We start from the raw sequence: 18,993 nt of genomic DNA on the forward strand, positions 1-18,993 counted from the left end.
TGAAACAAAAAAAAGCTTTGGTGGGACTCGAACCCACAACCTTTGAATCACTACTCTTCGCCAGGAGTCCAATGAAATGACAATCCTACTGTACAGGACAGCATTACCAAACCTTTGTTACTTCATCAGTTTTTCCTTAGCCATTTCATTCTTTTTTGCCTGTTCTAAGGTGGCTTAAGACTTAATGACACAAAACTCGACTCTGGTGGGACTCGAACCCACAACCTTTGAATCACTACTCTTCGCCAGGAGTCCAATGAAATGACAATCCTACTGTACAGGACAGCATTTGCAAACCTTTGTTACTTCATCAGTTTTTCCTTAGCCATTTCATTATTTTTTACCTGTTCTAAGGAGGCCAAGGACTTAACGACACAAAACACGACTCTGGTGGGACTCGAACCCACAACCTTTGAATCACTGCCTCTCACTAGAAGTCCAGTGCGCTATCCATTGCGCCACAGAGCCACACCTTCTCATGTTGGATGCAATAAAAGTCTTTCGAAATGTCGACAACACTGGATTTTTCCTCTAGTCCATACTAATATTTAATCCTTAGTGAGGTTTTAACTCAAGACCAGTGCTTTGAACCCTTAACTTTAAAAAAGGACACAGAGCCATTCGTTTTCTAACTGGATACAATTCAAGTCCTCTGAAAGGTCAACAACGCTAAGATGTTCAACTAGTCCATTCTAGTATTTGAGCCCTAGGAAAGTTTTACCTCAAGACCAGTGCTCTGTAGCCTTAACTTTGTAGCCTGATTTTGCCAAGTCTGTTTTAGTTTTATTTTCTTGTCTTCCGAAATATCAACAACACTGGGTTGTTCTACTAGTCCATACTAACAATTAAGCCTTAGTGAGGTTTTAACTGAAGACCAGTGCTCTTAACCCTTAAGCCAAGCATATAGAAAATGATTTTCTGTCACATTTGAAACAAAAAAAATCTCTGGTGGAACTCGAACCCAAAACCTTTGAATCACTGCCTCTCACTAGAAGTCCAATGCGCTATCCATTGCGCCACAGAGCCACACGTTCTCATGTTGGATGCAATAAAAGTCTTTCGAAATGTCGACAACACTGGATTTTTCCTCTAGTCCATACTTTAATCCTTACTGAGGTTTTAACTCAAGACCAGTGCTTTGAACCCTTAACTTTAAAAAAGGACACAGAGCCGTACGTTTTCTAACTGGATACAATTCAAGTCCTCCGAAAGGTCAACAACGCTAAGATGTTCTACTAGTCCATTCTAGTATTTGAGCCCTAGGAAAGTTTTACCTCAAGACCAGTGCTCTGTAGCCTTAACTTTGTAGCCTGATTTTGCCAAGTCTGTTTTAGTTTTATTTTATTGTCTTCCGAAATATCAACAACACTGGGTTGTTCTACTAGTCCATACTAACAATTAAGCCTTAGTGAGGTTTTAACTGAAGACCAGTGCTCTTAACCCTTAAGCCAAGCATATAGAAAATGATTTTCTGTCACATTTGAAACAAAAAAAAGCTCTGGTGGGACTCAAACCCACAACCTTTGAATCACTACTCTTCGCCAGGAGTCCAATGAAATGACAATCCTACTGTACAGGACAGCATTTGCAAACCTTTGTTACTTCATCAGTTTTTCCTTAGCCATTTCATTATTTTTTACCTGTTCTAAGGAGGCCTAGGACTTAACGACACAAAACACGACTCTGGTGGGACTCGAACCCACAACCTTTGAATCACTGCCTCTCACTAGAAGTCCAATGCGCTATCCATTGCGCCACAGAGCCACACCTTCTCATGTTGGATGCAATAAAAGTCTTTCGAAATGTCGACAACACTGGATTTTTCCTCTAGTCCATACTAATATTTAATCCTTAGTGAGGTTTTAACTCAAGACCAGTGCTTTGAACCCTTAACTTTAAAAAAGGACACAGAGCCATACGTTTTCTAACTGGATACAATTCAAGTCCTCTGAAAGGTCAACAACGCTAAGATGTTCAACTAGTCCATTCTAGTATTTGAGCCCTAGGAAAGTTTTACCTCAAGACCAGTGCTCTGTAGCCTTAACTTTGTAGCCTGATTTTGCCAAGTCTGTTTTAGTTTTATTTTCTTGTCTTCCGAAATATCAACAACACTGGGTTGTTCTACTAGTCCATACTAATAATTAAGCCTTAGTGAGGTTTTAACAGAAGACCAGTGCTCTTAACCCTTAAGCAAAGCATACAGAAAATGATTTTCTTTACATTTGAAAAAAAAAATCTCTGGTGGGACTCTAACCCACAACCTTTGAATCACTACTCTTCGCCAGGAGTCCAATGAAATGACAATCCTACTGTACAGGACAGCATTAGCAAACCTTTGTTACTTCTTCAGTTTTTCCTTAGCCACTTCATTATTTTTTGCCTGTTTTAAGGAGGCCTTGGACTTAACGACACAAAACTCGACTCTGGTGGGACTCGAACCCACAACCTTTGAATCACTGCCTCTCACTAGAAGTCCAATGCGCTATCCATTGCGCCACAGAGCCACACGTTCTCATGTTGGATGCAATAAAAGTCTTTCGAAATGTCGACAACACTGGAGTTTTCCTCTAGTCCATACTAATATTTAATCCTTAGTGAGGTTTTAACTCAAGACAAGTGCTTTGAACCCTTAACTTTAAAAAAGGACACAGAGCCATACGTTTTCTAACTGGATACAATTCAAGTCCTCTGAAAGGTCAACAACGCTAAGATGTTCAACTAGTCCATTCTAGTATTTGAGCCCTAGGAAAGTTTTACCTCAAGACCAGTGCTCTGTAGCCTTAACTTTGTAGCCTGATTTTGCCAAGTCTGTTTTAGTTTTATTTTCTTGTCTTCCGAAATATCAACAACACTGGGTTGTTCTACTAGTCCATACTAACAATTAAGCCTTAGTGAGGTTTTAACTGAAGACCAGTGTTCTTAACCCTTAAGCCAAGCATATAGAAAATGATTTTCTGTCACATTTGAAACAAAAAAAAGCTCTGGTGGGACTCAAACCCACAACCTTTGAATCACTACTCTTCGCCAGGAGTCCAATGAAATGACAATCCTACTGTACAGGACAGCATTTGCAAACCTTTGTTACTTCATCAGTTTTTCCTTAGCCATTTCATTCTTTTTTGCCTGTTTTAAGGTGGCTTAAGACTTAATGACACAAAACTCGACTCTGGTGGGACTCGAACCCACAACCTTTGAATCACTGCCTCTCACTAGAAGTCCAATAAGCTATCCATTGCGCCACAGAGCCACGAGTTCTCATGTTGGATGCAATAAAAGTCTTTCGAAATGTCGACAACACTGGATTTTTCCTCTAGTCCATACTAATATTTAATCCTTAGTGAGGTTTTAACTCAAGACCAGTGCTTTGAACCCTTAACTTTAAAAAAAGACACAGAGCCATACGTTTTCTAACTGGATACAATTCAAGTCCTCTGAAAGGTCAACAACGCTAAGATGTTCAACTAGTCCATTCTAGTATTTGAGCCCTAGGAAAGTTTTACCTCAAGACCAGTGCTCTGTAGCCTTAACTTTGTAGCCTGGTTTTGCCAAGTCTGTTTTAGTTTTATTTTCTTGTCTTCCGAAATATCAACAACACTGGGTTTTTCTACTAGTCCATACTAATAATTAAGCCTTAGTGAGGTTTTAACAGAAGACCAGTGCTCTTAACCCTTAAGCAAAGCATACAGTAAATGATTTTCTTTACATTTGAAAAAAAAAAGCTCTGGTGGGACTCTAACCCACAACCTTTGAATCACTACTCTTCGCCAGGAGTCCAATGAAATGACAATCCTACTGTACAGGACAGCATTACCAAACCTTTGTTACTTCTTCAGTTTTTCCTTAGCCATTTCATTATTTTTTGCCTGTTTTAAGGAGGCCTTGGACTTAACGACACAAAACTCGACTCTGGTGGGACTTGAACCCACAACCTTTGAATTGCTGAATATCACTAGAAGTCCAATGCGCTATCCATTGCGCCACAGAGCCACACGTTCTCATGTTGGATGCAATAAAAGTCTTTCGAAATGTCGACAACACTGGATTTTTCCTCTAGTCCATACTAATATTTAATCCTTACTGAGGTTTTAACTCAAGACCAGTGCTTTGAACCCTTAACTTTAAAAAAGGACACAGAGCCATACGTTTTCTAACTGGATACAATTCAAGTCCTCTGAAAGGTCAACAACGCTAAGATGTTCAACTAGTCTATTCTAGTATTTGAGCCCTAGGAAAGTTTTACCTCAAGACCAGTGCTCTGTAGCCTTAACTTTGTAGCCTGATTTTGCCAAGTCTGTTTTAGTTTTATTTTCTTGTCTTCCGAAATATCAACAACACTGGGTTGTTCTACTAGTCCATACTAACAATTAAGCCTTAGTGAGGTTTTAACTGAAGACCAGTGCTCTTAACCCTTAAGCCAAGCATATAGAAAATTATTTTCTGTCACATTTGAAAAAAAAAAAAATCTCTGGTGGGACTCTAACCCACAACCTTTGAATCACTACTCTTCGCCAGGAGTCCAATGAAATGACAATCCTACTGTACAGGACAGCATTAGCAAACCTTTGTTACTTCATCAGTTTTTCCTTAGCCATTTCATTATTTTTTGCCTGTTCTAAGGAGGCCTAGGACTTAACGACACAAAACACGACTCTGGTGGGACTCGAACCCACAACCTTTGAATCACTGCCTCTCACTAGAAGTCCAATGCGCTATCCATTGCGCCACAGAGCCACACGTTCTCATGTTGGATGCAATAAAAGTCTTTCGAAATGTTGACAACACTGGATTTTTCCTCTAGTCCATACTAATATTTAATCCTTAGTGAGGTTTTAACTCAAGACAAGTGCTTTGAACCCTTAACTTTAAAAAAGGACACAGAGCCGTACGTTTTCTAACTGGATACAATTCAAGTCCTCTGAAAGGTCAACAACGCTAAGATGTTCAACTAGTCCATTCTAGTATTTGAGCCCTAGGAAAGTTTTACCTCAAGACCAGTGCTCTGTAGCCTTAACTTTGTAGCCTGATTTTGCCAAGTCTGTTTTAGTTTTATTTTCTTGTCTTCCGAAATATCAACAACACTGGGTTGTTCTACTAGTCCATACTAACAATTAAGCCTTAGTGAGGTTTTACCGGAAGACCAGTGCTCTTAACCCTTAAGCCAAGCATATAGAAAATGATTTTCTGTCACATTTGAAACAAAAAAAATCTCTGGTGGAACTCGAACCCACAACCTTTGAATCACTACTCTTCGCCAGGAGTCCAATGAAATGATGATCCTACTGTAAAGGACAGCATCAGCAGACCTTTGTTACTTCATCAATTTTTCCTTAGCCATTTCATTATTTTTTGCCTGTTCTAAGCTGGCTTAAGACTTAATGACACAAAGCTCGACTCTGGTGGGACTCGAACCCACAACCTTTGAATCACTGCCTCTCACTAGAAGTCCAATGCGCTATCCATTGCGCCACAGAGCCACACGTTCTCATGTTGGATGCAATAAAAGTCTTTCGAAATGTCGACAACACTGGATTTTTCCTCTAGTCCATACTAATATTTAATCCTTAGTGAGGTTTTAACTCAAGACCAGTGCTTTGAACCATTAACTTTAAAAAAGGACACAGAGCCGTACGTTTTCTAACTGGATACAATTCAAGTCCTCCGAAAGGTCAACAACGCTAAGATGTTCAACTAGTCCATTCTAGTATTTGAGCCCTAGGAAAGTTTTACCTCAAGACCAGTGCTCTGTAGCCTTAACTTTGTAGCCTGATTTTGCCAAGTCTGTTTTAGTTTTATTTTCTTGTCTTCTGAAATATCAACAACACTGGGTTGTTCTACTAGTCCATACTAACAATTAAGCCTTAGTGAGGTTTTAATGAAGACCAGTGCTCTTAACCCTTAAGCCAAGCATATAGAAAATGAGTTTCTGTCACATTTGAAACAAAAAAAAGCTTTGGTGGGACTCGAACCCACAACCTTTGAATCACTACTCTTCGCCAGGAGTCCAATGAAATGACAATCCTACTGTACAGGACAGCATTACCAAACCTTTGTTACTTCATCAGTTTTTCCTTAGCCATTTCATTCTTTTTTGCCTGTTCTAAGGTGGCTGAAGACTTAATGACACAAAACTCGACTCTGGTGGAACTCGAACCCACAACCTTTGAATCACTGCCTCTCACTAGAAGTCCAATGCGCTATCCATTGCGCCACAGAGCCACACGTTCTCATGTTGGATGCAATAAAAGTCTTTCGAAATGTCGACAACACTGGATTTTTCCTCTAGTCCATACTAATATTTAATCCTTAGTGAGGTTTTAACTCAAGACCAGTGCTTTGAACCCTTAACTTTAAAAAAGGACACAGAGCCGTACGTTTTCTAACTGGATACAATTCAAGTCCTCTGAAAGGTCAACAACGCTAAGATGTTCAACTAGTCCATTCTAGTATTTGAGCCCTAGGAAAGTTTTACCTCAAGACCAGTGCTCTGTAGCCTTAACTTTGTAGCCTGATTTTGCCAAGTCTGTTTTAGTTTTATTTTCTTGTCTTCCGAAATATCAACAACACTGGGTTGTTCTACTAGTCCATACTAACAATTAAGCCTTAGTGAGGTTTTACCGGAAGACCAGTGCTCTTAACCCTTAAGCCAAGCATATAGAAAATGATTTTCTGTCACATTTGAAACAAAAAAAAATCTCTGGTGGAACTCGAACCCAAAACCTTTGAATCACTACTCTTCGCCAGGAGTCCAATGAAATGACAATCCTACTGTACAGGACAGCATTAGCAAACCTTTGTTACTTCATCAGTTTTTCCTTAGCCATTTCATTTTTTTTTGCCTGTTCGTTGTACGTTTTCTAACTGGATACAATTCAAGTCCTCTGAAAGGTCAACAACGCTAAGATGTTTAACAATTAAGCCTTAGTGAGGTTTTAACTGAAGACCAGTGCTCTTAACCCTTAAGCCAAGCATATAGAAAATGATTTTCTGTCACATTTGAAACAAAAAAAATCTCTGGTGGGACTCGAACCCACAACCTTTGAATCACTACTCTTCGCCAGGAGTCCAATGAAATGACAATCCTACTGTACAGGACAGCATTACCAAACCTTTGTTACTTCAGCAGTTTTTCCTTAGCCATTTCATTCTTATTTGCCTGTTCTAAGGTGGCTTAAGACTTAATGACACAAAACTCGACTCTGGTGGGACTCGAACCCACAACCTTTGAATCACTGCCTCTCACTAGAAGTCCAATGCGCTATCCATTGCGCCACAGAGCCACACGTTCTCATGTTGGATGAAATATCAACAACACTGGGTTGTTCTACTAGTCCATACTAATAATTAAGCCTTAGTGAGGTTTTAACTGAAGACCAGTGCTCTTAACCCTTAAGCAAAGCATACAGAAAATGATTTTCTTTACATTTGAAAAAAAAAATCTCTGGTGGGACTCTAACCCACAACCTTTGAATCACTACTCTTCGCCAGGAGTCCAATGAAATGACAATCCTACTGTACAGGACAGCATTTGCAAACCTTTGTTACTTCATCAGTTTTTCCTTAGCCATTTCATTATTTTTTACCTGTTCTAAGGAGGCCTAGGACTTAACGACACAAAACACGACTCTGGTGGGACTCGAACCCACAACCTTTGAATCACTGCCTCTCACTAGAAGTCCAATGCGCTATCCATTGCGCCACAGAGCCACACTTTCTCATGTTGGATGCAATAAAAGTCTTTCGAAATGTCGAAAACACTGGATTTTTCCTCTAGTCCATACTTATATTTAATCCTTAGTGAGGTTTTAACTCAAGACCAGTGCTTTGAACCCTTAACGTTAAAAAAAGACACAGAGCCATACGTTTTCTAACTGGATACAATTCAAGTCCTCTGAAAGGTCAACAACGCTAAGATGTTCAACTAGTCCATTTTAGTATTTGAGTCCTAGGAAAGTTTTACCTCAAGACCAGTGCTCTGTAGCCTTAACTTTGTAGCCTGATTTTGCCAAGTCTGTTTTAGTTTTATTTTCTTGTCTTCCGAAATATCAACAACACTGGGTTGTTCTACTAGTCCATACTAACAATTAAGCCTTAGTGAGGTTTTAACTGAAGACCGGTGCTCTTAACCCTTAAGCCAAGCATATAGAAAATGATTTTCTGTCACATTTGAAACAAAAAAAATCTCTGGTGGAACTCGAACCCAAAACCTTTGAATCACTACTCTTCGCCAGGAGTCCAATGAAATGACAATCCTACTGTACAGGACAGCATTAGCAAACCTTTGTTACTTCATCAGTTTTTCCTTAGCCATTTCATTATTTTTTGCCTGTTCTAAGGAGGCCTAGGACTTAACGACACAAAACACGACTCTGGTGGGACTTGAACCCACAACCTTTGAATCACTGCCTCTCACTAGAAGTCCAATGCGCTATCCATTGCGCCACAGAGCCACACGTTCTCATGTTGGATGCAATAAAAGTCTTTCGAAATGTCGACAACACTGGATTTTTCCTCTAGTCCATACTAATATTTAATCCTTACTGAGGTTTTAACTCAAGACCAGTGCTTTGAACCCTTAACTTTAAAAAAGGACACAGAGCCGTACGTTTTCTAACTGGATACAATTCAAGTCCTATGAAAGGTCAACAACGCTAAGATGTTCAACTAGTCCATTCTAGTATTTGAGCCCTAGGAAAGTTTTACCTCAAGACCAGTGCTCTGTAGCCTTAACTTTGTAGCCTGATTTTGCCAAGTCTGTTTTAGTTTTATTTTCTTGTCTTCCCAAATATCAACAACACTGGGTTGTTCTACTAGTCCATACTAACAATTAAGCCTTAGTGAGGTTTTAACTGAAGACCAGTGCTCTTAACCCTTAAGCCAAGCATATAGAAAATGATTTTCTGTCACATTTGAAACAAAAAAAATCTCTGGTGGAACTCAAACCCACAACCTTTGAATCACTACTCTTCGCCAGGAGTCCAATGAAATGACGATCCTACTGTAAAGGACAGCATCAGCAGACCTTTGTTACTTCATCAATATTTCCTTAGCCATTTCATTCTTTTTTGCCTGTTCTAAGGTGGCTTAAGACTTAATGACACAAAACTCAACTCTGGTGGGACTCGAACCCACAACCTTTGAATCACTGCCTCTCACTAGAAGTCCAATGCGCTATCCATTGCGCCACAGAGCCACACGTTCTCATGTTGGATGCAATAAAAGTCTTTCGAAATGTCGACAACACTGGATTTTTCCTCTAGTCCATACTAATATTTAATCCTTAGTGAGGTTTTAACTCAAGACCAGTGCTTTGAACCCTTAACTTTAAAAAAGGACACAGAGCCGTACGTTTTCTAACTGGATACAATTCAAGTCCTCTGAAAGGTCAACAACGCTAAGATGTTTAACAATTAAGCCTTAGTGAGGTTTTAACTGAAGACCAGTGCTCTTAACCCTTAAGCCAAGCATATAGAAAATGATTTTCTGTCACATTTGAAACAAAAAAAATCTCTGGTGGGACTCGAACCCACAACCTTTGAATCACTACTCTTCGCCAGGAGTCCAATGAAATGACAATCCTACTGTACAGGACAGCATTACCAAACCTTTGTTACTTCAGCAGTTTTTCCTTAGCCATTTCATTCTTATTTGCCTGTTCTAAGGTGGCTTAAGACTTAATGACACAAAACTCGACTCTGGTGGGACTCGAACCCACAACCTTTGAATCACTGCCTCTCACTAGAAGTCCAATGCGCTATCCATTGCGCCACAGAGCCACACGTTCTCATGTTGGATGCAATAAAAGTCTTTCGAAATGTCGACAACACTGGATTTTTCCTCTAGTCCATACTTATATTTAATCCTTAGTGAGGTTTTAACTCAAGACCAGTGCTTTGAACCCTTAACGTTAAAAAAAGACACCGAGCCATACGTTTTCTAACTGGATACAATTCAAGTCCTCTGAAAGGTCAACAACGCTAAGATGTTCAACTAGTCCATTTTAGTATTTGAGTCCTAGGAAAGTTTTACCTCAAGACCAGTGCTCTGTAGCCTTAACTTTGTAGCCTGATTTTGCCAAGTCTTTTTTATTTTTATTTTCTTGTCTTCCGAAATATCAACAACACTGGGTTGTTCTACTAGTCCATACTAATAATTAAGCCTTAGTGAGGTTTTAACTGAAGACCAGTGCTCTTAACCCTTAAGCAAAGCATACAGAAAATGATTTTCTTTACATTTGAAAAAAAAAATCTCTGGTGGGACTCTAACCCACAACCTTTGAATCACTACTCTTCGCCAGGAGTCCAATGAAATGACAATCCTACTGTACAGGACAGCATTTGCAAACCTTTGTTACTTCATCAGTTTTTCCTTAGCCATTTCATTAATTTTTTACCTGTTCTAAGGAGGCCTAGGACTTAACGACACAAAACACGACTCTGGTGGGACTCGAACCCACAACCTTTGAATCACTGCCTCTCACTAGAAGTCCAGTGCGCTATCCATTGCGCCACAGAGCCACACTTTCTCATGTTGGATGCAATAAAAGTCTTTCGAAATGTCGACAACACTGGATTTTTCCTCTAGTCCATACTAATATTTAATCCTTAGTGAGGTTTTAACTCAAGACCAGTGCTTTGAACCCTTAACTTTAAAAAAGGACACAGAGCCATACGTTTTCTAACTGGATACAATTCAAGTCCTCTGAAAGGTCAACAACGCTAAGATGTTCAACTAGTCCATTCTAGTATTTGAGCCCTAGGAAAGTTTTACCTCAAGACCAGTGCTCTGTAGCCTTAACTTTGTAGCCTGATTTTGCCAAGTCTGTTTTAGTTTTATTTTCTTGTCTTCCGAAATATCAACAACACTGGGTTGTTCTACTAGTCCATACTAACAATTAAGCCTTAGTGAGGTTTTAACTGAAGACCAGTGCTCTTAACCCTTAAGCCAAGCATATAGAAAATGATTTTCTGTCACATTTGAAACAAAAAAAATCTCTGGTGGAACTCGAACCCAAAACCTTTGAATCACTACTCTTCGCCAGGAGTCCAATGAATTGACAATCCTACTGTACAGGACAGCATTAGCAAACCTTTGTTACTTCATCAGTTTTTCCTTAGCCATTTCATTATTTTTTGCCTGTTCTAAGGAGGCCTAGGACTTAACGACACAAAACACGACTCTGGTGGGACTCGAACCCACAACCTTTGAATCACTGCCTCTCACTAGAAGTCCAATGCGCTATCCATTGCGCCACAGAGCCACACGTTCTCATGTTGGATGCAATAAAAGTCTTTCGAAATGTCGACAACACTGGATTTTTCCTCTAGTCCATACTAATATTTAATCCTTACTGAGGTTTTAACTCAAGACCAGTGCTTTGAACCCTTAACTTTAAAAAAGGACACAGAGCCATACGTTTTCTAACTGGATACAATTCAAGTCCTCTGAAAGGTCAACAACGCTAAGATGTTCAACTAGTCCATTCTAGTATTTGAGCCCTAGGAAAGTTTTACCTCAAGACCAGTGCTCTGTAGCCTTAACTTTGTAGCCTGATTTTGCCAAGTCTGTTTTAGTTTTATTTTCTTGTCTTCCGAAATATCAACAACACTGGGTTGTTCTACTAGTCCATACTAACAATTAAGCCTTAGTGAGGTTTTAACTGAAGACCAGTGCTCTAGTCCATACTAATATTTAATCCTTACTGAGGTTTTAACTCAAGACCAGTGCTTTGAACCCTTAACTTTAAAAAAGGACACAGAGCCGTACATTTTCTAACTGGATACAATTCAAGTCCTCCGAAAGGTCAACAACGCTAAGATGTTCTACTAGTCCATTCTAGTATTTGAGCCCTAGGAAAGTTTTACCTCAAGACCAGTGCTCTGTAGCCTTAACTTTGTAGCCTGATTTTGCCAAGTCTGTTTTAGTTTTATTTTCTTGTCTTCCGAAATATCAACAACACTGGGTTGTTCTACTAGTCCATACTAACAATTAAGCCTTAGTGAGGTTTTAACTGAAGACCAGTGCTCTTAACCCTTAAGCCAAGCATATAGAAAATGATTTTCTGTCACATTTGAAACAAAAAAAATCTCTGGTGGAACTCGAACCCAAAACCTTTGAATCACTACTCTTCGCCAGGAGTCCAATGAAATGACAATCCTACTGTACAGGACAGCATTAGCAAACCTTTGTTACTTCATCAGTTTTTCCTTAGCCATTTCATTTTTTTTTGCCTGTTCGTTGTACGTTTTCTAACTGGATACAATTCAAGTCCTCTGAAAGGTCAACAACGCTAAGATGTTTAACAATTAAGCCTTAGTGAGGTTTTAACTGAAGACCAGTGCTCTTAACCCTTAAGCCAAGCATATAGAAAATGATTTTCTGTCACATTTGAAACAAAAAAAATCTCTGGTGGGACTCGAACCCACAACCTTTGAATCACTACTCTTCGCCAGGAGTCCAATGAAATGACAATCCTACTGTACAGGACAGCATTACCAAACCTTTGTTACTTCAGCAGTTTTTCCTTAGCCATTTCATTCTTATTTGCCTGTTCTAAGGTGGCTTAAGACTTAATGACACAAAACTCGACTCTGGTGGGACTCGAACCCACAACCTTTGAATCACTGCCTCTCACTAGAAGTCCAATGCGCTATCCATTGCGCCACAGAGCCACACGTTCTCATGTTGGATGAAATATCAACAACACTGGGTTGTTCTACTAGTCCATACTAATAATTAAGCCTTAGTGAGGTTTTAACTGAAGACCAGTGCTCTTAACCCTTAAGCAAAGCATACAGAAAATGATTTTCTTTACATTTGAAAAAAAAAATCTCTGGTGGGACTCTAACCCACAACCTTTGAATCACTACTCTTCGCCAGGAGTCCAATGAAATGACAATCCTACTGTACAGGACAGCATTTGCAAACCTTTGTTACTTCATCAGTTTTTCCTTAGCCATTTCATTATTTTTTACCTGTTCTAAGGAGGCCTAGGACTTAACGACACAAAACACGACTCTGGTGGGACTCGAACCCACAACCTTTGAATCACTGCCTCTCACTAGAAGTCCAATGCGCTATCCATTGCGCCACAGAGCCACACGTTCTCATGTTGGATGCAATAAAAGTCTTTCGAAATGTCGAAAACACTGGATTTTTCCTCTAGTCCATACTTATATTTAATCCTTAGTGAGGTTTTAACTCAAGACCAGTGCTTTGAACCCTTAACGTTAAAAAAAGACACAGAGCCATACGTTTTCTAACTGGATACAATTCAAGTCCTCTGAAAGGTCAACAACGCTAAGATGTTCAACTAGTCCATTTTAGTATTTGAGTCCTAGGAAAGTTTTACCTCAAGACCAGTGCTCTGTAGCCTTAACTTTGTAGCCTGATTTTGCCAAGTCTGTTTTAGTTTTATTTTCTTGTCTTCCGAAATATCAACAACACTGGGTTGTTCTACTAGTCCATACTAACAATTAAGCCTTAGTGAGGTTTTAACTGAAGACCGGTGCTCTTAACCCTTAAGCCAAGCATATAGAAAATGATTTTCTGTCACATTTGAAACAAAAAAAATCTCTGGTGGAACTCGAACCCAAAACCTTTGAATCACTACTCTTCGCCAGGAGTCCAATGAAATGACAATCCTACTGTACAGGACAGCATTAGCAAACCTTTGTTACTTCATCAGTTTTTCCTTAGCCATTTCATTATTTTTTGCCTGTTCTAAGGAGGCCTAGGACTTAACGACACAAAACACGACTCTGGTGGGACTTGAACCCACAACCTTTGAATCACTGCCTCTCACTAGAAGTCCAATGCGCTATCCATTGCGCCACAGAGCCACACGTTCTCATGTTGGATGCAATAAAAGTCTTTCGAAATGTCGACAACACTGGATTTTTCCTCTAGTCCATACTAATATTTAATCCTTACTGAGGTTTTAACTCAAGACCAGTGCTTTGAACCCTTAACTTTAAAAAAGGACACAGAGCCGTACGTTTTCTAACTGGATACAATTCAAGTCCTATGAAAGGTCAACAACGCTAAGATGTTCAACTAGTCCATTCTAGTATTTGAGCCCTAGGAAAGTTTTACCTCAAGACCAGTGCTCTGTAGCCTTAACTTTGTAGCCTGATTTTGCCAAGTCTGTTTTAGTTTTATTTTCTTGTCTTCCCAAATATCAACAACACTGGGTTGTTCTACTAGTCCATACTAACAATTAAGCCTTAGTGAGGTTTTAACTGAAGACCAGTGCTCTTAACCCTTAAGCCAAGCATATAGAAAATGATTTTCTGTCACATTTGAAACAAAAAAAATCTCTGGTGGAACTCAAACCCACAACCTTTGAATCACTACTCTTCGCCAGGAGTCCAATGAAATGACGATCCTACTGTAAAGGACAGCATCAGCAGACCTTTGTTACTTCATCAATATTTCCTTAGCCATTTCATTCTTTTTTGCCTGTTCTAAGGTGGCTTAAGACTTAATGACACAAAACTCAACTCTGATGGGACTCGAACCCACAACCTTTGAATCACTGCCTCTCACTAGAAGTCCAATGCGCTATCCATTGCGCCACAGAGCCACACGTTCTCATGTTGGATGCAATAAAAGTCTTTCGAAATGTCGACAACACTGGATTTTTCCTCTAGTCCATACTAATATTTAATCCTTAGTGAGGTTTTAACTCAAGACCAGTGCTTTGAACCCTTAACTTTAAAAAAGGACACAGAGCCGTACGTTTTCTAACTGGATACAATTCAAGTCCTCTGAAAGGTCAACAACGCTAAGATGTTTAACAATTAAGCCTTAGTGAGGTTTTAACTGAAGACCAGTGCTCTTAACCCTTAAGCCAAGCATATAGAAAATGATTTTCTGTCACATTTGAAACAAAAAAAATCTCTGGTGGGACTCGAACCCACAACCTTTGAATCACTACTCTTCGCCAGGAGTCCAATGAAATGACAATCCTACTGTACAGGACAGCATTACCAAACCTTTGTTACTTCAGCAGTTTTTCCTTAGCCATTTCATTCTTATTTGCCTGTTCTAAGGTGGCTTAAGACTTAATGACACAAAACTCGACTCTGGTGGGACTCGAACCCACAACCTTTGAATCACTGCCTCTCACTAGAAGTCCAATGCGCTATCCATTGCGCCACAGAGCCACACGTTCTCATGTTGGATGCAATAAAAGTCTTTCGAAATGTCGACAACACTGGATTTTTCCTCTAGTCCATACTTATATTTAATCCTTAGTGAGGTTTTAACTCAAGACCAGTGCTTTGAACCCTTAACGTTAAAAAAAGACACCGAGCCATACGTTTTCTAACTGGATACAATTCAAGTCCTCTGAAAGGTCAACAACGCTAAGATGTTCAACTAGTCCATTTTAGTATTTGAGTCCTAGGAAAGTTTTACCTCAAGACCAGTGCTCTGTAGCCTTAACTTTGTAGCCTGATTTTGCCAAGTCTTTTTTATTTTTATTTTCTTGTCTTCCGAAATATCAACAACACTGGGTTGTTCTACTAGTCCATACTAATAATTAAGCCTTAGTGAGGTTTTAACTGAAGACCAGTGCTCTTAACCCTTAAGCAAAGCATACAGAAAATGATTTTCTTTACATTTGAAAAAAAAAATCTCTGGTGGGACTCTAACCCACAACCTTTGAATCACTACTCTTCGCCAGGAGTCCAATGAAATGACAATCCTACTGTACAGGACAGCATTTGCAAACCTTTGTTACTTCATCAGTTTTTCCTTAGCCATTTCATTATTTTTTACCTGTTCTAAGGAGGCCTAGGACTTAACGACACAAAACACGACTCTGGTGGGACTCGAACCCACAACCTTTGAATCACTGCCTCTCACTAGAAGTCCAATGCGCTATCCATTGCGCCACAGAGCCACACGTTCTCATGTTGGATGCAATAAAAGTCTTTCGAAATGTCGACAACACTGGAGTTTTCCTCTAGTCCATACTAATATTTAATCCTTAGTGAGGTTTTAACTCAAGACAAGTGCTTTGAACCCTTAACTTTAAAAAAGGACACAGAGCCATACGTTTTCTAACTGGATACAATTCAAGTCCTCTGAAAGGTCAACAACGCTAAGATGTTCAACTAGTCCATTCTAGTATTTGAGCCCTAGGAAAGTTTTACCTCAAGACCAGTGCTCTGTAGCCTTAACTTTGTAGCCTGATTTTGCCAAGTCTGTTTTAGTTTTATTTTCTTGTCTTCCGAAATATCAACAACACTGGGTTGTTCTACTAGTCCATACTAACAATTAAGCCTTAGTGAGGTTTTAACTGAAGACCAGTGCTCTTAACCCTTAAGCCAAGCATATAGAAAATGATTTTCTGTCACATTTGAAACAAAAAAATCTCTGGTGGGACTCGAACCCACAACCTTTGAATCACTACTCTTCGCCAGGAGTCCAATGAAATGACAATCCTACTGTACAGGACAGCATTACCAAACCTTTGTTACTTCAGCAGTTTTTCCTTAGCCATTTCATTCTTTTTTGCCTGTTCTAAGGTGGCTTAAGACTTAATGACACAAAACTCGACTCTGGTGGGACTCGAACCCACAACCTTTGAATCACTGCCTCTCACTAGAAGTCCAATGCGCTATCCATTGCGCCACAGAGCCACACGTTCTCATGTTGGATGCAATAAAAGTCTTTCGAAATGTCGACAACACTGGATTTTTCCTCTAGTCCATACTAATATTTAATCCTTAGTGAGGTTTTAACTCAAGACCAGTGCTTTGAACTCTTAACTTTAAAAAAGGACACAGAGCCATACGTTTTCTAACTGGATACAATTCAAGTCCTCTGAAAGGTCAACAACGCTAAGATGTTCAACTAGTCCATTCTAGTATTTGAGCCCTAGGAAAGTTTTACCTCAAGACCAGTGCTCTGTAGCCTTAACTTTGTAGCCTGATTTTGCCAAGTCTGTTTTAGTTTTATTTTCTTGTCTTCCGAAATATCAACAACACTGGGTTGTTCTACTAGTCCATACTAACAATTAAGCCTTAGTGAGGTTTTAACTGAAGACCAGTGCTCTTAACCCTTAAGCCAAGCATATAGAAAATGATTTTCTGTCACATTTGAAACAAAAAAAATCTCTGGTGGAACTCGAACCCAAAACCTTTGAATCACTACTCTTCGCCAGGAGTCCAATGAAATGACAATCCTACTGTACAGGACAGCATTAGCAAACCTTTGTTACTTCATCAGTTTTTCCATAGCCATTTCATTATTTTTTGCCTGTTCTAAGGAGGCCTAGGACTTAACGACACAAAACACGACTCTGGTGGGACTCGAACCCACAACCTTTGAATCACTTCCTCTCACTAGAAGTCCAATGCGCTATCCATTGCGCCACAGAGCCACACGTTCTCATGTTGGATGCAATAAAAGTCTTTCGAAATGTCGACAACACTGGATTTTTCCTCTAATCCATACTAATATTTAATCCTTACTGAGGTTTTAACTCAAGACCAGTGCTTTGAACCCTTAACTTTAAAAAAGGACACAGAGCCATACGTTTTCTAACTGGATACAATTCAAGTCCTCTGAAAGGTCAACAACGCTAAGATGTTCAACTAGTCCATTCTAGTATTTGAGCCCTAGGAAAGTTTTACCTCAAGACCAGTGCTCTGTAGCCTTAACTTTGTAGCCTGATTTTGCCAAGTCTGTTTTATTTTTATTTTCTTGTCTTCCGAAATATCAACAACACTGGGTTGTTCTACTAGTCCATACTAACAATTAAGCCTTAGTGAGGTTTTAACTGAAGACCAGTGCTCTTAACCCTTAAGCCAAGCATATAGAAAATGATTTTCTGTCACATTTGAAACAAAAAAAATCTCTGGTGGAACTCAAACCCACAACCTTTGAATCACTACTCTTCGCCAGGAGTCCAATGAAATGACGATCCTACTGTAAAGGACAGCATCAGCAGACCTTTGTTACTTCATCAATTTTTCCTTAGCCATTTCATTCTTTTTTGCCTGTTCTAAGGTGGCTTAGGACTTAATGACACAAAACTCAACTCTGGTGGGACTCGAACCCACAACCTTTGAATCACTGCCTCTCACTAGAAGTCCAATGCGCTATCCATTGTGCCACAGAGCCACACGTTCTCATGTTGGATGCAATAAAAGTCTTTCGAAATGTCGACAACACTGGATTTTTCCTCTAGTCCATACTAATATTTAATCCTTAGTGAGGTTTTAACTCAAGACCAGTGCTTTGAACCCTTAACTTTAAAAAAGGACACAGAGCCGTACGTTTTCTAACTGGATACAATTCAAGTCCTCTGAAAGGTCAACAACGCTAAGATGTTTAACAATTAAGCCTTAGTGAGGTTTTAACTGAAGACCAGTGCTCTTAACCCTTAAGCCAAGCATATAGAAAATGATTTTCTGTCACATTTGAAACAAAAAAAATCTCTGGTGGGACTCGAACCCACAACATTTGAATCACTACTCTTCGCCAGGAGTCCAATGAAATGACAATCCTACTGTACAGGACAGCATTACCAAACCTTTGTTACTTCAGCAGTTTTTCCTTAGCCATTTCATTCTTATTTGCCTGTTCTAAGGTGGCTTAAGACTTAATGACACAAAACTCGACTCTGGTGGGACTCGAACCCACAACCTTTGAATCACTGCCTCTCACTAGAAGTCCAATGCGCTATTCATTGCGCCACAGAGCCACACGTTCTCATGTTGGATGCAATAAAAGTCTTTCGAAATGTCGACAACACTGGATTTTTCCTCTAGTCCATACTAATATTTAATCCTTAGTGAGGTTTTAACTCAAGACAAGTGCTTTGAACCCTTAACTTTAAAAAAGGACACAGAGCCATACGTTTTCTAACTGGATACAATTCAAGTCCTCTGAAAGGTCAACAACGCTAAGATGTTCAACTAGTCCATTCTAGTATTTGAGCCCTAGGAATGTTTTACCTTAAGACCAGTGCTCTGTAGCCTT

At 39.5% G+C, this 18,993-nt stretch overlaps 25 non-coding genes across 25 annotated transcripts; all 25 read right to left on the reverse strand.

Annotated features, from left to right (window-relative positions):
- Positions 1–382: 382 nt before the first annotated feature.
- Positions 383–468, reverse strand: TRNAR-UCU (transfer RNA arginine (anticodon UCU)). The gene is given in 2 exon segments: positions 383–418; positions 432–468. It is a non-coding gene; the product is annotated as a tRNA-Arg (tRNA).
- A 1,210-nt stretch (positions 469–1,678) lies between these two features.
- Positions 1,679–1,764, reverse strand: TRNAR-UCU (transfer RNA arginine (anticodon UCU)). The gene is given in 2 exon segments: positions 1,679–1,714; positions 1,728–1,764. It is a non-coding gene; the product is annotated as a tRNA-Arg (tRNA).
- Positions 1,765–2,418: 654 nt separating this feature from the next.
- On the reverse strand, positions 2,419–2,504 carry TRNAR-UCU (transfer RNA arginine (anticodon UCU)). The gene is given in 2 exon segments: positions 2,419–2,454; positions 2,468–2,504. It is a non-coding gene; the product is annotated as a tRNA-Arg (tRNA).
- Positions 2,505–3,161: 657 nt separating this feature from the next.
- Positions 3,162–3,247, reverse strand: TRNAR-UCU (transfer RNA arginine (anticodon UCU)). Its single transcript is given in 2 exon segments — positions 3,162–3,197; positions 3,211–3,247. It is a non-coding gene; the product is annotated as a tRNA-Arg (tRNA).
- Positions 3,248–3,901: 654 nt separating this feature from the next.
- On the reverse strand, positions 3,902–3,987 carry TRNAR-UCU (transfer RNA arginine (anticodon UCU)). The gene is given in 2 exon segments: positions 3,902–3,937; positions 3,951–3,987. It is a non-coding gene; the product is annotated as a tRNA-Arg (tRNA).
- Positions 3,988–4,645: 658 nt separating this feature from the next.
- Positions 4,646–4,731, reverse strand: TRNAR-UCU (transfer RNA arginine (anticodon UCU)). Its single transcript is given in 2 exon segments — positions 4,646–4,681; positions 4,695–4,731. It is a non-coding gene; the product is annotated as a tRNA-Arg (tRNA).
- A 657-nt stretch (positions 4,732–5,388) lies between these two features.
- On the reverse strand, positions 5,389–5,474 carry TRNAR-UCU (transfer RNA arginine (anticodon UCU)). Its single transcript is given in 2 exon segments — positions 5,389–5,424; positions 5,438–5,474. It is a non-coding gene; the product is annotated as a tRNA-Arg (tRNA).
- A 656-nt stretch (positions 5,475–6,130) lies between these two features.
- On the reverse strand, positions 6,131–6,216 carry TRNAR-UCU (transfer RNA arginine (anticodon UCU)). Its single transcript is given in 2 exon segments — positions 6,131–6,166; positions 6,180–6,216. It is a non-coding gene; the product is annotated as a tRNA-Arg (tRNA).
- A 975-nt stretch (positions 6,217–7,191) lies between these two features.
- Positions 7,192–7,277, reverse strand: TRNAR-UCU (transfer RNA arginine (anticodon UCU)). Its single transcript is given in 2 exon segments — positions 7,192–7,227; positions 7,241–7,277. It is a non-coding gene; the product is annotated as a tRNA-Arg (tRNA).
- A 341-nt stretch (positions 7,278–7,618) lies between these two features.
- On the reverse strand, positions 7,619–7,704 carry TRNAR-UCU (transfer RNA arginine (anticodon UCU)). Its single transcript is given in 2 exon segments — positions 7,619–7,654; positions 7,668–7,704. It is a non-coding gene; the product is annotated as a tRNA-Arg (tRNA).
- Positions 7,705–8,361: 657 nt separating this feature from the next.
- TRNAR-UCU (transfer RNA arginine (anticodon UCU)) lies at positions 8,362–8,447 on the reverse strand. The gene is given in 2 exon segments: positions 8,362–8,397; positions 8,411–8,447. It is a non-coding gene; the product is annotated as a tRNA-Arg (tRNA).
- A 657-nt stretch (positions 8,448–9,104) lies between these two features.
- TRNAR-UCU (transfer RNA arginine (anticodon UCU)) lies at positions 9,105–9,190 on the reverse strand. The gene is given in 2 exon segments: positions 9,105–9,140; positions 9,154–9,190. It is a non-coding gene; the product is annotated as a tRNA-Arg (tRNA).
- Positions 9,191–9,687: 497 nt separating this feature from the next.
- On the reverse strand, positions 9,688–9,773 carry TRNAR-UCU (transfer RNA arginine (anticodon UCU)). The gene is given in 2 exon segments: positions 9,688–9,723; positions 9,737–9,773. It is a non-coding gene; the product is annotated as a tRNA-Arg (tRNA).
- A 655-nt stretch (positions 9,774–10,428) lies between these two features.
- TRNAR-UCU (transfer RNA arginine (anticodon UCU)) lies at positions 10,429–10,514 on the reverse strand. Its single transcript is given in 2 exon segments — positions 10,429–10,464; positions 10,478–10,514. It is a non-coding gene; the product is annotated as a tRNA-Arg (tRNA).
- A 657-nt stretch (positions 10,515–11,171) lies between these two features.
- TRNAR-UCU (transfer RNA arginine (anticodon UCU)) lies at positions 11,172–11,257 on the reverse strand. Its single transcript is given in 2 exon segments — positions 11,172–11,207; positions 11,221–11,257. It is a non-coding gene; the product is annotated as a tRNA-Arg (tRNA).
- A 1,325-nt stretch (positions 11,258–12,582) lies between these two features.
- On the reverse strand, positions 12,583–12,668 carry TRNAR-UCU (transfer RNA arginine (anticodon UCU)). The gene is given in 2 exon segments: positions 12,583–12,618; positions 12,632–12,668. It is a non-coding gene; the product is annotated as a tRNA-Arg (tRNA).
- A 341-nt stretch (positions 12,669–13,009) lies between these two features.
- TRNAR-UCU (transfer RNA arginine (anticodon UCU)) lies at positions 13,010–13,095 on the reverse strand. Its single transcript is given in 2 exon segments — positions 13,010–13,045; positions 13,059–13,095. It is a non-coding gene; the product is annotated as a tRNA-Arg (tRNA).
- A 657-nt stretch (positions 13,096–13,752) lies between these two features.
- On the reverse strand, positions 13,753–13,838 carry TRNAR-UCU (transfer RNA arginine (anticodon UCU)). The gene is given in 2 exon segments: positions 13,753–13,788; positions 13,802–13,838. It is a non-coding gene; the product is annotated as a tRNA-Arg (tRNA).
- A 657-nt stretch (positions 13,839–14,495) lies between these two features.
- TRNAR-UCU (transfer RNA arginine (anticodon UCU)) lies at positions 14,496–14,581 on the reverse strand. The gene is given in 2 exon segments: positions 14,496–14,531; positions 14,545–14,581. It is a non-coding gene; the product is annotated as a tRNA-Arg (tRNA).
- Positions 14,582–15,078: 497 nt separating this feature from the next.
- Positions 15,079–15,164, reverse strand: TRNAR-UCU (transfer RNA arginine (anticodon UCU)). Its single transcript is given in 2 exon segments — positions 15,079–15,114; positions 15,128–15,164. It is a non-coding gene; the product is annotated as a tRNA-Arg (tRNA).
- A 654-nt stretch (positions 15,165–15,818) lies between these two features.
- On the reverse strand, positions 15,819–15,904 carry TRNAR-UCU (transfer RNA arginine (anticodon UCU)). The gene is given in 2 exon segments: positions 15,819–15,854; positions 15,868–15,904. It is a non-coding gene; the product is annotated as a tRNA-Arg (tRNA).
- A 656-nt stretch (positions 15,905–16,560) lies between these two features.
- On the reverse strand, positions 16,561–16,646 carry TRNAR-UCU (transfer RNA arginine (anticodon UCU)). The gene is given in 2 exon segments: positions 16,561–16,596; positions 16,610–16,646. It is a non-coding gene; the product is annotated as a tRNA-Arg (tRNA).
- Positions 16,647–17,303: 657 nt separating this feature from the next.
- On the reverse strand, positions 17,304–17,389 carry TRNAR-UCU (transfer RNA arginine (anticodon UCU)). Its single transcript is given in 2 exon segments — positions 17,304–17,339; positions 17,353–17,389. It is a non-coding gene; the product is annotated as a tRNA-Arg (tRNA).
- Positions 17,390–18,046: 657 nt separating this feature from the next.
- On the reverse strand, positions 18,047–18,132 carry TRNAR-UCU (transfer RNA arginine (anticodon UCU)). Its single transcript is given in 2 exon segments — positions 18,047–18,082; positions 18,096–18,132. It is a non-coding gene; the product is annotated as a tRNA-Arg (tRNA).
- Positions 18,133–18,629: 497 nt separating this feature from the next.
- On the reverse strand, positions 18,630–18,715 carry TRNAR-UCU (transfer RNA arginine (anticodon UCU)). The gene is given in 2 exon segments: positions 18,630–18,665; positions 18,679–18,715. It is a non-coding gene; the product is annotated as a tRNA-Arg (tRNA).
- Positions 18,716–18,993: the final 278 nt, after the last annotated feature.

The sequence above is a fragment of the Hyla sarda genome, chromosome 3 (genome assembly GCF_029499605.1).
Source record: "Hyla sarda isolate aHylSar1 chromosome 3, aHylSar1.hap1, whole genome shotgun sequence".
NCBI lineage: Eukaryota > Metazoa > Chordata > Amphibia > Anura > Hylidae > Hyla > Hyla sarda.